The sequence below is a fragment of the Bombus affinis genome, chromosome 8, assembly GCF_024516045.1.
Source record: "Bombus affinis isolate iyBomAffi1 chromosome 8, iyBomAffi1.2, whole genome shotgun sequence".
NCBI lineage: Eukaryota > Metazoa > Arthropoda > Insecta > Hymenoptera > Apidae > Bombus > Bombus affinis.
In genome coordinates this window covers 2,255,851-2,272,965 of record NC_066351.1, presented here as the reverse complement: position 1 = coordinate 2,272,965, position 17,115 = coordinate 2,255,851, and the positions used below count along the sequence as shown (strand labels likewise).

The following is a 17,115-nucleotide window of genomic DNA, read 5'->3' as shown; positions in this document are numbered from 1 at the left end:
ACGTTTCGGATTCGACAAAGCAGCTCCTGAGCTAAAAACTAATGTCGAGTCACACTCGACATAGGAGTGCAAAGCGTTAATACAAAGGTAATTCGTGTTAATATGTAGAAATATATAATGCAACGATATAAAAGATCAGAGGTACAGTGTATTAATGTAATAAATAATATAAATTCTATCCGACGCTATCCGACAACCTTGCATTTATCTAACAAACTTCCATAACTTTTTCATTGAAGCACACGTGACAACAAATGCACGCACGTAGCCTAACAATCATGCACATCGGATACCCGTGAAAGTGCAAGTTACAAACTCAAAAGAAGAACGAAGAAAGTGGAACAGGGGCTCGAGCGAAGAAGAAAAGATCCATCGAGCCATGTGGCAGGCGCAAACGGTGTGAGTAATGGCGTCGACCAATCGCTTCCAGCTCTTAAAACACGAACGCACCTCTTATCCCACTCTCCCTTCCTTTTTTCTTCTTTCTCTTCCTTTTGCATCTCTTTATAGGTACGTCTTTCCTCTTTCGTTTAACCGATGAGACGCGTATAATAACGAGCGAGCTATCATCAACGGGATCATTATCATCGATCGATCCACGGCCTTCGCGTTCCCCCTTCTTCTTCACCCTCTTTTTTGCCTCTCTTTCGCTACCTTTCTTTCGTTTCTCTTTCCTTATCGTCGATACAGGATAAACGCATATGTAGAGAGGAAACAGGCGAACGGCCACGCACACACAGCATGGCAGAAGGAGTTTAATCACGAAATTATAGCGACCGCGTAACCTCGGTGTCCATGAAGACGTAATATTTTTCGGCCGGTACGAAACGATTGTTTACAGCCATCGGGTATCGTCAGCGAGGGCCTGGTGATTTCGCGGCCACGAAAAACGAACGAGCACGCGTGGCGTTGGCCGATTTTCTGCGCCCTCTTCGCTCGACCCTCTGGGCCAGATGCTCGGCGCGCTCGAATTAAGCAATGAAATTATCGTACGCGCCGCACCACGGCTTCGCTCCATATTTACTGCGCCTTGAAAACGCTCGATAAATATTAATACCGATCCCGACAGAGATTGAAACCGCCGCGAACACTTGAATCGCCTCTCGTTCCCTATTATCGTTGCTGTGTGTTCTCTTCGTATCGTGTTCCTTCACCTGTGTGTTCTTCAAGCGTGCTACGAATGCGCGTTGAAATTGATAAGCAAGAGGGAAGAAGACACCGATTGTTCTCGATTAGGGTAAGTATAGTTCTAGATATCAATATGATATGTATCAATATGATAGAGTGGAATTTTGGTTATACGAGTTTTATTTAGCGGAATGCTATTTTACGTATTGTAATACTCGAGTAACTATTGTTGCGTAATCGTGCGCGTTTGTTAAGCTCTTTCATCTCTATTTATGCGTTTTTACGCAGCCAATGATCGTTCGCAGGTTACTCGATATTTATGAATTGTATGTGAACGTATGTATGTATGTATTTGATGTATGAATTGTAAATGTGAGTTGAAGCTTGGACGTTTAAAATTGTTTGTGTGAATTTTCACGTAAAAATATCCAGGCAATTGGCATTAGGAGCGGTTTTCTATAGAAACCTAGAGGAGAATTCAATTGTCCGCATGTTTAAGCAGATTCCTTTAGGCTGAGGTCACTTATCCGAACGTGAACTTGCTTGAAAGTAGCGTGGAAGATCAGTGAACTGCTACTATTCTACGAACTGTCTGTTCTTCAATGGCTTTAGATAAATGGAATACTATCTTAGCTGGAGAATATCGAACGATACTGTGATTACAATATAAACGAAGAAATAAATCATTTTAATCACTATGGTTTACACCGAAGTACTAGGAACAAATGGGATTTTTAACGAAGGTTTCACGCGACTCAACTTCTTATTTAGAAACTTGTAATCCGAAATGCATTACGGTTGAGGAGTACTTAGTTTTGGACCGAGAACGTTTCGTTGCGCTTAATTCGATCGTTACACGCGAACGTTCCATTGCCGTGGTCTTAATTGCGTTATTGAATAAAGTTCTTTGTGAAAACGGGGACAACTGGCTGGTACAAGGAGGTAAGAAGCATCGGTAGGACTTCGCATAAATGGCTACCAACGATTCACCGCTAATACTTTAATAGTGCTTTCTTAATAACAAGAACATTCCAACCAGACCATTTTCAAAACCATTTTATTCAACTTTATACCATATACAAGAAAACAATATCAGAGAACGTATTTTATTTACCAACTTCCCTTTCTAACACATTATGGTCTCTATTATAGATATCCCAATTTTGTATTATGGTCCTTGAATTTTCGTCTTTAAATTTCACCGTTGTTTTTAACGTTTTAAGAAATATTATAAATATAAACATTCCGTACTCGATGTTATGTATATTTTTATAGATTATTAGTTAACTAGATGATAAAAGTATCTTTTTTTAATGAAACTAATTTTAAATTTTAGCCCGTTCTGTCTTCTTTGCAAAACCGTTTGAAAAAGTGTTTCTATCATTAACAATTAACAGAAAATAATTTTTTTCACGGTCTAAAAGAATCTTTTAAGTGTTTTTAATTTAAAACTAAGCCAAATTTGAACCATTTCTCACAAATAGGAAAAACACGATTAAGTGATTGAAATGATCCATTTTAGAACGACTCAAAGAATGCGATAGAGTTGAAAAAAGTATAGAATTAAGAATGAAAAAAATATTATATGTACTATATACTTATATATATATATAAAGCGTTTTGAAGGACAAAACAGAAGCAAAAAATATGAAAGAAGTTTTTGTATCTGTAACAACGTCTCAAATTGACCAATGGCTGGACTTCCGTGGATCGAACTCATCAAAAATCTGTCGGTAAGCAGCCGTTTCCTGGTGAGAAACGAGCCGCTGAAACCGCAAACGGTCGTCAGAAATATCGGTTTCCGTTCTCTGGAAGATTTCCCAAACGTTGCTTGAAGAAATATCCTGAATCCATCGGTCGACCAGCGGTAAAGCATAGAATGGGCGTGGAATTAGCGATCCGGCGCAAATGGTGATGCTTCAATGATTCGGACGTAGCTTGCTTCTTCTTCGGATTATCCCAGAAGTAGCTGTTTTCGCTGGTAATATGGCGACGTCGTGCAAGAACAATAACTTCTCCGATCAGCAGAAACAGCTCCACGCTCTACCATCTTGATATTAACGTTGTCCAGCATCGAGAATTTCTTCTTTCGCGGTGTTTACTCCGAACTGGATGATCGATGATCCTGGAATGAAGAAAGTTGCCACGATTATCTTCTTTCGCCTTTCAGTTCAGTTCATATTGCTCTGTGAACCGACGTTTCTTTCGTTTCCTTGGTTCGAGAAATCGCGAATGAACGCGATGAAATTGTAACTATAGAGGTCTCGCGGCCGAGTATTCTTTTATGATCATAAAGAATTCTTTAATTTTTTGAACTATCGTTTCCTGTATTTGTTGGATGTTTCAAGGCTCCTTGTTTAATATAGTAGCATATTGATTGGCAACCAAGTGATTGCGTATTTTAAATAAGAAGAAAAATTCAAAATTTTTGAGTAAAAATACAATTTTATTCAATTAGGTACTGTCCGTTTTTGTCGATGACCTTTTGCCATCTTTCAGGCAGTGTCATAGTTCCATGTACATAAAACTTTCGATTTTCGCCAGCAAGAAACTGAATTAAACATGATTTTACATCATTAGTGTCATTAAAAGTTTTATCATAAGGAGTTCTGCATGGAACGAAATAAATGGTAATCTGAAGGCGCAAGGTCAGGGCTATATGGCCAACCTAAGTTTCAATAATTTTTGGCGAGTGACCAAAGATGTGTGGGGCTTTGCATCATCATGCTGGAAAACAACATCCTTACGATTTGCCAATTCCGGCAGCTTTTCTTCAACTGCATCGCTCAGTTTGGCGAGTTGTTGAACGTACACGTTTGAATTAACCGTTTGGTTTCTTGGTAAAAGTTCAAAGTACAGAATTCCTTTATAATCCCTCCAAACTGACAGCATAATCTTTTTTCGGTGAGTCTCAGCTTTTGGTGTCGTCTGGGCTGGTTCATCTTCCATCATCCACGATCTTTTACCATTAACGTTGTTATAAACTATCCACTTTTGGTCGCCAGTAATCAGTCGTTTCAGGAATGGATCCATTTCGTTGCGTTTCAGAAGCGAATCGCAGATGCTAATGCGCTGCGTCAAATGAATTTCCTTAAGCTGATGAGGGACCCGTAAATCGAGTTTCCTGACATAGCCAAACTGTTTTAATCTTTTTTCAGTGCATGTATGCGATACATCGAGCTTCTCTGCAATCTCACGCGTTGTGCTATGACGATCTGAATCGATAATGGCCTTGATATGGGTCTCATCAACTTCAACAGATCGATCAGTGAAAAATCGCCAGAACGAAATTTGGCAAACCAATTTTGACACTGCCTTTCTTTCAAGGTTTTCTCATATACGGCACATAACTTCTCGCGTGCTTGCGATGTGTTCTTGCCTTCACGGAAATAATACAATAAAATATGTCTAAAATGCGCGTCTTGTTGCTTCATTTTTAAATTGGGATAAAAACGAAACTAAATAATTAATCGATAGAATTTTTTGCTAAATTAAACGTGGAAGTCCCAACAACGAAAGAACAATATATGTTAGTTGGTTTGAACATGCTGACAAAACAAAAGAGTGTGCTAAGACCACGTATTGACATAATCCGCAATCACTTAGTTGTCCAATAGCTGACAATTGACGTCAGAACAAGATTCGATAGATGGTAGAATTGGCCTTTTCAATTTAATCCTCGAAGCGAAATGAAATTTCGTATGCATTTGGTTAGGAAAATTTGATACTTTTAATACCTTTCGCTTCTTTGGTAAAAGTGAGAGGTATGAGCGAATTTTAACAGTAAAGTTTCTTACCATAACGTTGTACATATATATGTTAATAATTTATATATAGTGATTTTGGTCTGTATAAGTAGGTCCCTGTATCATCAAGTTGTCGTATTATTATAACGTCAAATTCGTTGTTTCGATATGAAATCACATTCATTTTATAAAATTAAACATTTTAAAAATTTAATTATTTTTTAATTAATTAGTACAAAGACTACCAAAACATATTATAATCGAAGAAGCTATCTAAATCGAAATTTTAATTCGATGGCCAAGAACTGCAAAAATTCAGTCAAAGATCGATCGGTTAAAAAAGATATGGCAATCGTCAAATTTGTTACGTTTAGAATTTCCTTTCAGAATTAGGACAATGGGAAAATCGGTCGGTTTCTCGTCGAAAAAATTCTTCGGCGTGACGAACGCCAAAGTCATAATATTTAAAGCGACGAACCGATCGCGAGACATCGGATTCGACTAGAGTTTTTGGAATGTTACCTGAGGAAACGTGCGGTTCTTTTAACTGTGCCGCGTGACGAATCGTTCTAGTATCAGTTTCCAGGTTCGATACTTGCTGCGTTAAATATCGCGTGGAACTTTGGACCTGAGGTACCTGTGCACGCTCAGGATGGTTTGCAAGATTTTCTTTGAGATTAGGCGAAAAGGCGGGCTCTACGTTTGTTGTTTCGTTTCAACAGCGTCGCCTGTCGCTGCACGTGTGTAGTCGAGGATCGTAAACAAAGTGGAAAGACGAGTCGATTATCTCTGGTGAAAATATGCTTCGTAGTATTTTTCAGAGTTAATTCCTTTGCTGTTGACAGGAAGTAACTGGATAAACTCGTTCGTTTCGTAATGATAAAAGACACAATGCGTTCATAAATATATGGCGAGGGAAGTGTCGAACTTTCCCGAGGGCTTCGCCGCCATTACGACGCTTGCGAAGCGGCCTCAAGCGACAGAGGATAATTGTAGCACGGAAGCTTGAACGACAGTGGGAAGTGAGTTCGATATCGATGTATCAATTTGAAATTGTTGTTATTTTATGTTTTAGAGGTAGGATCGCGTTAGTTATTATTATGTTATATAGATAATAAATCCACACTTCTCGAAGCAGAAAAACCTTTATTGCACACACTTAGAAGGGTCACAAACGAATGAAAGAAAAAAAAGGCAAGAGGGGGTCCTAAAACTATCGATCAGGTCTATCGACCGTGTCTAGGAACAACTTCTAGTTACTTCTTTTGTAACTAGCCGTCAGCATATAGATGGCGAGCGAGAACTCACGTTGTTATTTTCAACAGAAATTTCACTGAAAATTTTGATTATTTTAAATACATGAGAAAACTCTAATGAAAATATTCTTCTTTCGATTTCCTGCCTATCGCTGTTGCTCTTAACTGAAAAACTTAATGAATTTTTCATTGGATGACGATAATCCTAATAGCTCTTAACTATATCTACATGGATGTAAAATAAATGTATTTTATTATCGGTCTCTGGTGACCGGAAGTATCGACGAATTAAATAATCAGTCGTCCGTGAGATCCTACAGTAATGAAATTAAAACACTCGTATAAAATAATAAGATAATTCTATAGTTTCCAAAATAAAGCAGGCATTTTCCCACTGTAAGTTCAAACAATTCCATTTAATCCTACGACGTTTTAATTCTAAATCAACAAGAAAGAAGAAGGAGACAAAGTTTCGGTTCAATTTTTGAAATTTACCCTTTGCACCTCTCCACAGTTTACTTGCCCCTCCAAAGTTGCACTTTTTACAATTTCGCAAACTCAGCCCTGAGAGTAGAGTAAAATCGTGATCAGGTTGAGGGAAAAAGGCCACGCGATCCGGTGTGTTGTCCGCGCGACAGCTTTGGCCATGCGGCTGAGCGCGGCCGAAGAAGGTAATACGGTCGAGGAGCAAAAGGGCCGAAAGACATCGTCCGTCGAGTAATTACATGCCCCGGGAGAGGCCGGCAATGGGATCCGAGGAACCCGTGCGGTTAGAAGTAGGTGGTTAAGGGTTTAGGTGTGCCGCGGTCTTCGTCAAGCCGAGCGGAGGCGGAAGGGGGCAAAGGTTGTTAGAGGAAGAAGAAACAATACAGAGAGGGAGATAATAACACGAAGGAGAGAAAGAGAAAGAGAAAGAGAACGAGAAATGGAAAGAGAAAGAGAAAGAGAAAGAGGAAGAGAAAGAGAAGCTTTACCTCTATATAGGTTGCCGTGACGTCTTCGTGGTGGGATAGTCGGCGCGAGAGCACTATATTACATCATTGGCGGCCATTTTGGACCACCCAAGTCGCTGTCAGAGCATAAAAAATATGAAGTTCTTTTAGGGCCGCCTTTTTTCCGTGCCGCCAGCGGCGCGGCTCTGCCGGATCGTACCGTAACGCAGAAAGGCGGCGCGAACGCTCGAGAAAGAGAGAGGAGGAAAGGAGGATCACGGAGAAAGGAAGACAGGGAGGAGGTTGTTGGAACGAGGAGAGAACGAGTCTAGTACGGGCTGCAGTGAACACTGGAGGGAAAAGAAAGGGAGGACGAAGAGAGAGAAGGGGGTAGAAGAGGTGGTGAAGAGGTTGCTGAGGAGCTTCTTTATTGGAGAGACAAAGAAGGGAGCGCACGAGAGGAAGAAAACGGCGTGGACTTCGAGAGAAAGATTTAGAAATTGAAGAAACGCGCGGGAAAGTGTCCACCGCGGAATAACAGGGTGCAAGAGGAAATTAGTGGGGGTTGAGGGATGAACAGAATCCCGAAGTGCGAGCTTCCAAAGGAAAAGTGGAGAGACACCGACGAAAGGAAGAAGAGTATTCTGGAAAACGTGAGAAAGTGATGAAACCAAACAAATTCGGAAACTAACAAATATAAAAAGAATAGGAAGATTCATCCGTGGAAAATCAATATCGTGGTTGGTTCCGCTTAATCTTAATTTTCCGCTTGTAAAAGATCCGCGATAACTTAACTAGTCGTTCCCATATGAGAAACACAACTTGCCGAAGACTATGATAGAAGATAGAGTGAATGGTATGAAAAAGGATGGATGAAAAAGAATTGCGGGAGTGGGAGGACCACGCAAAGGGGTAGAAGAAGGCACGATCGGATAGGTGAAAGGAGAGAAATAAGGGCTCAACGAAGGACGAAGGTGGCGAGAGGCTGCAGGCTCTATTCGCGAGCAACGTAAAAGAAAGATGTACTTATGTAGTTAAGCCGGCGTTAGATCGTTTCGTCCGCCATCGCCGCGCCGTGGCGCACTTTTTAAGCTCTACGATTACTTATCTCTTTCCTCCGTCCATTCTCTCCCGTTCCAGCGTGATGAATCGCGACTATTCTTCATGCCGCGCGGACGCCCCGCGATTTAGCTTATGAACAATCATTAAAATCACCCTCAAAAAATCGTGGTTCCGCTTAATTTTAGGTTTATGCTTATACCGCAATACTTCAAAGTGTATATTAAATTACTATGATATATTTGTGTGTTTTGAAACCTTTTTTTAAATTTTGTTTAATAATCAAAATGAAGCGAATTCTCGTAGTCGATGAAAGTACCAATTTATATGGCTGTTATGCGAACGAAGCCTGCATTAATCCGGCAATCGCTTATCGATTGCACCATCGCACGAACGAAATTGAGCTTACAGGGTGTTAAAGGTAACGTTTTCAATTGCAGCTCCCACACCGGAGGCAGTAACGAGCCATCAAGTCTGCCGGTAATCGAATGCCAACTGCGGTCTTGTGTTTGCTCTAACGCCTTCGCGAGAAACATGAAGCTAACTAATCGCTATCTACGCTTACGTGTCTCTGAGGAAATACTACTTTCACTTCTAAATTTATGCATATATGTCGTCCAATTGACATTCGTTGCTTGTTTTTCTGTATTTTAATCGAATTTAAAGACTTTTTCCACGGAACGGCTAGAATCTGGTCGAGAAACGTTAAGACCGATTTTAATCATAAATATGATAATATTTTTCGAACGTTTCGAATATACAACTGTGGATAAAATTATTTACTAAATTATTGAGAGTAGATACATAATATTGCTAAAAATTACGGGCTCAAAGTGGTGTAAGTCAGTTCATTGTTACTGTTTATAAAACGATGCTCTACGTTTATTGTCATAAAAATTCGTTCTATTTTCCAAGTCATGAAGACGTATTGTAACAGAGGATGAAGTTATACCTTAATGAATTACGAAACTAAATGGACGATATCTGTAAGAGTTGTGATACGTAATTAAATTAAAGTTTATCAAATTTTCTCTTTAATCCTTCTGCGGTTCTTAGTTACATAGCAACCAATTAGACTTTTTCTAGATTTTTCACTTCTTCAAGAATGAGGCTGACTAATGTGTCTGGACATAGTGACTCAGTCGTATTTAGCACTCGACGAGTTAATGACCTAGTCATCCAATAAAACGTTCAAAACTCGAAAGTCATTCGTTTCCTTGAAAATCTTCCCTAATTTATTTCCTCCTTTTTTTCCACGAAGAAAAAGAAACTTAGGAGAATATTCATTCCAGATGAAGATAAGTCACGCGGTTATCATGTTCACCATGATGTTTCTTCGTGGTGAAGCACACAGAAGAACAGAGGGAACGATTATTTTCAAGGCAATAATTCAAGGCCGGTCGGTTAAACGAAATATCTCTTAAAACTCGGCGCAAAGATTAAACGCTAGCACAATTAATCACCATCGACGGTTAAACTCCTCGCGAAAATCGATATATCGCGCGCGCCATCCTCCCCGGTAACCCTTGCGCAAGACGCACGCTCGTGATGGGTGAATTTATTATTGGTAATCGTGAATAACGACTGAGCTGGATGTTTTCGACCTTGAGAAATCAGCCTTCGTAGCAGTGTCGGCTGAACGGCACGCAATAAAAGCGGAAGCTAATTACGTTTATTAAACGTACGAGCCTTGGATATCGAGTCGTATCTATTAACTGTAAATATCGCGATTATTGGAACGGATTTATACATCTCCTCGATCCTCGTTTCCTCGTTTTGCTATTAGAACACTCGTTTAATCGTCTTTTGTTAACTTTGGGTTTCTGCATATGATCGTTTTATCCTGAATTCGGTCCTCGTTCTTTTGATATAAATAATCCAGTCTTGTATAGAGTGGTTTAAAAGAATAATTATATAACAAAAGATATTTACATGTTGTGGTATACATATAATTATAGCGAAATATTTATAGATATAAATCTTATATCAGAGTTAATTCAAATACTTTAAGTTTGTACCGGCTCGAAATAAAAATTCGGAAGCTATTCTGTGTTTATAGTGTTTGAAAATGTAACAAATATATTCGTAAATCGTATTTAAAATGTATGTGTGTATAATATATTCTAGTTCATTTAATTTGATTAATGATCATGCGCTGACAAGTAAGATCCTGGTATTCATGTCGAGGATCTTCAGAGTAATTTGGAGAGTACTTTTATCTCGACCTTCGTTATTTATTCATTTCCTGGAATTCATTTGAATATTAAGTGTTTCTCTTACATTTTAACAGAACTCTTAATACCATACTAATGCTTCGTTAATTACAATCTTTCTTCAAACATCTCCTTTTACAGAACTAGTTCAACGTGTCTTTGGCATGGTTACTTTCTTCGGCAGTCCCGTAATTGCGACCCAACTTAGCTCGTTACTAACATTAGTTTGAACACACCCAGAAAATGAGTTCTAATTTAATACACCTCTGACAATTTCCATTTAAATAACCGATTTTACTCGACGAAGCAGTCCAAAATGGATACTCGCAGCTTCACCGAGCAAAAATAAAATTTTTGAGAAAAAGTAGCGACGCAAAATTTTGTATGCTAGATTTCTAAGAAGCAACGCGATCTTCTTCAAAATTGTGCCTTTTGAAAGTTTCAAAAGTGCATCGATGAGAACGTCTTTCCTACTTCTTAAAGCAATGTTAATTCTTTAGAATATTTGATTGACTGATCGCAATTTTTTAGTGTTTCAGATTGTGTGAAAGTGAATGTTACGATATAAGAAATTATAGTAGCGACAATTTTCTTTGCTGTTAAAAATTCGTTGACCAATGACCAGTATAACTTTCATGGAGAGCTGCTTGGTACGTCATGATGCAGCATCTCTGTTTCACCAAACATGCAATCATTTATTTAGCAATTGCTTTATATCGATGAAATCAATTAACACGTGCGTATTACGTCAATAAGATCCATAGATCGTAATAATTCATTTGTTTTTGCCAGAGTTACAGGTACGCGTCTATTCGAAAGTAAATCTACCGCGAGTTACTTTTGACAGCATTTCTCGCTGCGTTGAAAGTGGCTATCCAATCTGATAGTGACTCGGATAATCGCTTTGAACGCAGTATTCGCTTGCAAGAAGTACTCTCGTGAACAACTCGCGATAGCTTTACTCTCAAGTGAACACTTACTTTACCAGTCAGGCAATGAGTTATAAGGAAAGTAGTTTCATTATTTTTTGATCAGACCGCATATGCGAAACCATACATATGCAATGTCGACAATCGACATACTGTTCTTTATCTATTTGACACATTTACAATGGGACATTAAAGTCGACAAATAGGTATTTTTAGATTGCATATATATCGTATTGTTCCGAATGTGAAAATTGAAATGTGAAGATTTGAATGTGAAAAGTATTTTATAATAATTCCTATTGAACACATATATGAGGTTCCATGATGTAAGAACAGGTATTGTATGATGATTATTTATTCGTACAATATCGTAGGAAATGAAAATGGGACGCGTGTTAACACTAGAACTATCGCACCAGTAAAATTGATTGGTTTTACAACTTTATTTTAAAATTCCTACTTCATGTTATATTTTTCCTGGCAATGATGTAATGACTTTCGCAACTAAGGGAATAATATTAGGTCATCCCATAAGTTCGTGCCGACTTTTATGTATACATTTCATGTGTCGATTTATAAACATACGGCGATAAGGGACCAATGCACTTGAAAAATGGGAAGAAGTTGTACAACGAGAGGGGGATTACATTTTTTCATGAAACTGAAAGGTATGTAAACAATCTTAACATATATAACCGCTCGAAAAACGGAACGAACTTATGGGATGACCTAATGTAATGAATTTTATTTTGTTTTTATGTATTCAAACTCAAAACAATTTTGTATCAAGGCTACTTATACCAATACCAGTCAAAATAACCGATACTTGCCAAAGTGTAAAAGGGTCTTACAATCTGTTTATCGAACCCCAATTAACCAGTTTCCTCGTTTTCTACAACTTGCCATACGTTTTTAAAATTTTTACCGCGTGTCATTCGATATAATGATATCAGTTATCAGGAAAATTCGCTAGATGCTGACACTAGAAATACCACAGCAGTAAAATGACTGGTTCTACAATTTTATAAATGTGTCAACCCTCGTTTAGGGACGATGGTTCCAGATGGATTAATAATACCAAAAATGTACTACATAACATGAAATTCCTTCTGCAAGAAAGTAATAAATCATTAAATACAAAAATATTCTATTATTACGTATTTTTTAAAAACCAGTCATTTTCACTGGTTTTGGTAGAAATAGCATCGTGTTAACTATCGGTAATTCCAGTGTTAAACATGCTCGTCGAAAACTGCATTTTTGCTTGGTCAAGAGATAATCACGCCTATTCGGATAGAGTCGAAATTTCTTATGATCTCTCGTAAAGTGACGAATGAAAAATCGTTTAGTTTATCACGGAAGCGTGGTGAATTCGAAGTCGATCGATTTAATATCGGGATGGAGAAAGCACGGTCGACAAAAGGACGAGCAAAGAGGAAGCCGAGATACAAATTTATTCGCGGAGCGTGTTTGGTAGGCGTTGGAAGTGACGCAGCCCGCGCGGCCAATTTATTCCGGCGTGGTAAAGGTACCTCGAGAGCGCGAGAAGACGAAGCTGCCGCCGCGATCAAGTCATTCCATTATCTGAATTGAGTGCTGCTCGTGGGTACCTGCAATCAGTTTTTTTCCCCCACTCTGAACTTCGCTTCTGCTTCGTATCCTCTCGTCACGCCCTCGACATCTCTCGCCGAAATGAATGCACTTCAGAGAAAAAAAGTGAGAGATCAGAGGGTTGCTTGGTGCAGCTGCACATCGGATATTACGTGTAATAAGCGATTCTTCTTATCGTTGTTGTTCTTTGTTCTGTGCACGATGTTTAGGATGTTTGTCGACTTTTATACGTGAGAGATTATGCTGTTGGACGAGGGGTGATATTGTTTTGCAGTTTGGGGGATGAGTATATTCGTTTAATGGAATAGGATCTTTGTTCTGATTATTCGATTGTGGATGTAAGAAGGTACAGAATGTATATAATGTGGAAAAATATATAAAATATTTCAAGCGAAAGACTTATTTTAATGTTTAATGGATGAAACAAATCTGTATTTAGATTTTATATATTTTTTAAATTATTGTTATTATATATATTGTTAGTATATGCGTGGTTATATTGATCAACCTCTTCTATGTAAAAAATTAATTGAAATTTTAGTGCGTTCTTCCGATAATTAAGAGGACGTGACGTCATGAAAAAATAGTTCATATTCATTAAACAGGAAGAGTATTAGGTAACAGTATTAGCATGATGCGATCTTATTCAGGTTACGAAGCAAAATCGTGAATTCGAAGTAGATACATTTACGTAAAACTGTTATCTTTCGCTCAATTTTCTTCTTCTAAAAATTATGTATCCATATAAGATCGATGAGATTTTTGGTGAAAAAAATTATAGTAACCAAGAATCCTAAGAGTAGAATTTTCTAAAAAATATTTGTTGTTTTTTTTCTATATTCCAACTATACGAATACTTTTATCTCTCATTGTAATATTCATGCCGGCCTTCGATTTCCTCGAACATTCCTCAATGAACACCTGTAAACGATTTCAGAAAACTGCGTTTTCGTAAATGCTCGATGCGAACCGTCATTTCCTTCGATATTAAAATAATCATGGATTTCTACCGTGCAATAATCGCGACTAAATGTGCACGTCGGATCTGACCGGTTCGTAATTTACGTCGAGCTCGTATGATCCAGACGTTTCTCTGGTGCCGCGACTGCGTCTCTTCATTTTTCGTAGAGAGCGTGTGGAACGGTTCGATCAACGGAAGCGGCGTTCAATGTCTCGAACAAAGTGGACGAAGGGGCGCCCCTCCAGCAACAACAACTCGCCCCGAATTACAGGATCATTAAATCCAATTTGGGATTAAAATATTGCCTGCTAATAAGAATCGCGCCAGCCGCGTATGTAGCTGGCGCATAATTGCATTATTACGCTCTCCCTTTTAGCGAACAAATTGCCCCCCTGTCTCTTTGCCGTGAAACCGACCGATTCTTTCTTCCCCTTCCTATATCCCGTCGTTCCCTCCCATTATTTTCTCTCTTTCTTTTACCATCATGATTTTGTTCCACCATCTCACCGATTTCGTGAGAAATTACGCGGCGAGCGAGACGAATATTCCTGTTCTTGAAGCACTCTTTGAGAAAGATAGCCTCCCCGAATGGTTCTCTTGAAAGATTGCGTTGAAAGGTTTGAATAAACTCACCGGTAAAAGCGTGTGTTTTTCATACGAACGCGTAAGTGAAATAAGGTGGATAGATCAGACACGGATGGCGCGAGATGTGAATTTTAAGAAGCATCGTGCGTAATTATTTTCTCATTTAGATCGGTCGGTTGATAAATTCCCAAATGGCTTATTAATATTATAATTCGAGTATGTTTGTATGAGTTTGCGTGTGTGTATCGTGTGTAATTAAAATTACACCTAACTAGTCACGTTATATCCTCGTTCGTTTATGGTTATGTGGTCGTTCTTTTCTCTTTATTCACGACCCTCCACGTCAACTTTCCTCTCTGACAAGCTTTGCACCGAGTATCGACACTTTCGTGCGAAATTATGCAAGTCTCCACGCCAGTTTAAGTCGCTAGCTTAATTATTTTATCGCTTATTATTCGAGCCATCGTGTTTCCCCTTTTCTTCTCTCTTTCTCTCTCCTTGTCCCTGTTTCACGTAATTTCACTTCCCTCTATGTCTCTTAATTTTTTTATTTACTTCTTTAATCCCTTCGGATTTCTTGTGTTGGTATTTTATATTGTTCCTCTTTTATTTCCTCGGTCTTCTTTATCCTTGCGTCATCGTCCACGTAAACTAAGTCCGCGTGAAAATAATCGGTCAGATCATCCATCGTGAACGATTTTTCTTCATGGTACATCTACTACCTACGTAAAGGGTGAGCCGCAAGTATGGCGCGGGAGATTTTACAGCTCAAAGCATTTTCCACCGCACGAAGATTCATTTTTCAGAATAATTTTAACATTCTATCGAATACATTCGACTGACACTTTGGAAAAATCGAACTAACTGCCGTGTTTAGGCAGATAAATACGAAATCTGTATTTCAGTACGACTAACACGAATTACGAATTATTTGCAAAGGAAATTCGCCGGCTAATGAAACATTTAAAGAAAGATTATTCTTATCGTTAGTTGCAATATATCGACTTCAGCGTTGTAGTATAATATTTCGTGAACATAAGGTAAGGAATATTCTTCGATTGATCCTAAAAATATATTCCTTGTGTGAAATTTCCTGGATTTCAGAATTGAAACAAAAAGCATAGCTCGCAAATAAATTTTTATTAAACAGTGTTCGTCACGAGTATTATATTTCTTAGCGTCACAGTGATTTTACAAAAAGCGCTATTATACCAAAAAGCAATGGAAACGTTATACAAATTTATGTGTACGTATTATATTGTAGTATTGGAAAGGATAGGATTGGGATAATTTAGATTTGTAAAATTCTCCTCATATTATTTATTTAAGATAAATAAAAATAACAGAGATTAATTGGACAGAGAACGATAAATGTTCAACTCGAACTAAACGCAAAAATCTTATTCTACTCAAATCACTCTCGCAACTCTATAACTCTAACAGCTCAATCTCTCAACAACGCTAGCAAGTCAGGCAACTCCGCAACTCTCACTGACTCTCTCAATAAAACATTCTCACTTCTCGATCAACGTTATTTTGTCCTTTTCCTAATCCGGTCCTGTTTTCGTGCCGCAAGGACTAGGTGACTTTAGTCAATAGGTTTTTCTCCTATGTAAACTAACAGCCGAAGGACAGACGACACTGTTTCGATCGGTTGCTAACCAAGGTTTTTTTTCGACACCACAATATTTCGGAAACAAAGACGCGATTACCCATCATCGGAACTTGTAATTTACTTGTCACTTACTCGCATCTCTAATCATATTATCTAGATCAATCGGTAGCAAAAGTTCAGATGCGTGCTCGGAGAATTTTTTGTTTATGAATCAACGACCATCCACAGCTTTTTTCAACTGATCCTCCACCCTTATTTATTATGTAATTGATCGTAATTACCGAGGGAAATTCTTGTTACCGTTTCGATTGGGTAAGCATCGTTGCTCGCGAATATGGCGAGCTAACGGATCGGTGGCAGCTCGTCACAGAAAATCCGCCACGCTGCCTTTTACAACGGCTCGTTGTTACGTGAACGTCTGAAACGCGAGCTATTTCCTTTAACGGGCGTAAACCGCGTTCACGCTGGCTAACATTAAAATGGCGCGTGTGTTCAGGGAAGCCGAACGAACGTTCAACGATGTCGAAACCCGTCTAAACTGTTGAATTATATTTATTTATACGATCCGACACGGCCACTTTACCTCGAGATTATAAATTTCCTCATTTAAATTAATATCATCGAAATATCTAAAATGTATTCCAAATAAATGGTTACTCAAATAAGAGGCGATAACGTTCGATAAGAAAATGAAATTACCGTATAACGTGGCAAAGTTTATTCCTCAATAACAAAACGATTAAAACACACTGAAACATTTCTGAATTAGGTTAGGCTAATAGGAGTATAATAGATCTATTCGAATTATTTTCTCACTTTTGATATTTTACCTTATTGCACCTAAAACACACGATATTTTGATTATTCTGTACAGAGTATAATACTATCCATGCTGTATCTAATTTTATTATTAGGTATATAAGCAATGAAAAATGGGGTAATAAATTTCGAAATTATATTTCTTTTTAAATAAATGCTTATGTTAGCACATTATCCTTTTCAATGCATATATTAGGTCATCCGTATCTCGACTTTTGTGTATACATTTCATGTGTCGATTTATAAACATACGGCGATAAG

At 38.3% G+C, this 17,115-nt stretch overlaps 1 long non-coding RNA gene across 1 annotated transcript; it reads left to right on the top strand.

Annotated features, from left to right (window-relative positions):
* The first annotated feature begins 4 nt into the window (after positions 1–4).
* LOC126919476 (uncharacterized) lies at positions 5–9,161 on the top strand. Its single transcript, XR_007711663.1, has 3 exons — positions 5–87; positions 240–397; positions 8,562–9,161. It is a non-coding gene; the product is annotated as an uncharacterized LOC126919476 (long non-coding RNA).
* Positions 9,162–17,115: the final 7,954 nt, after the last annotated feature.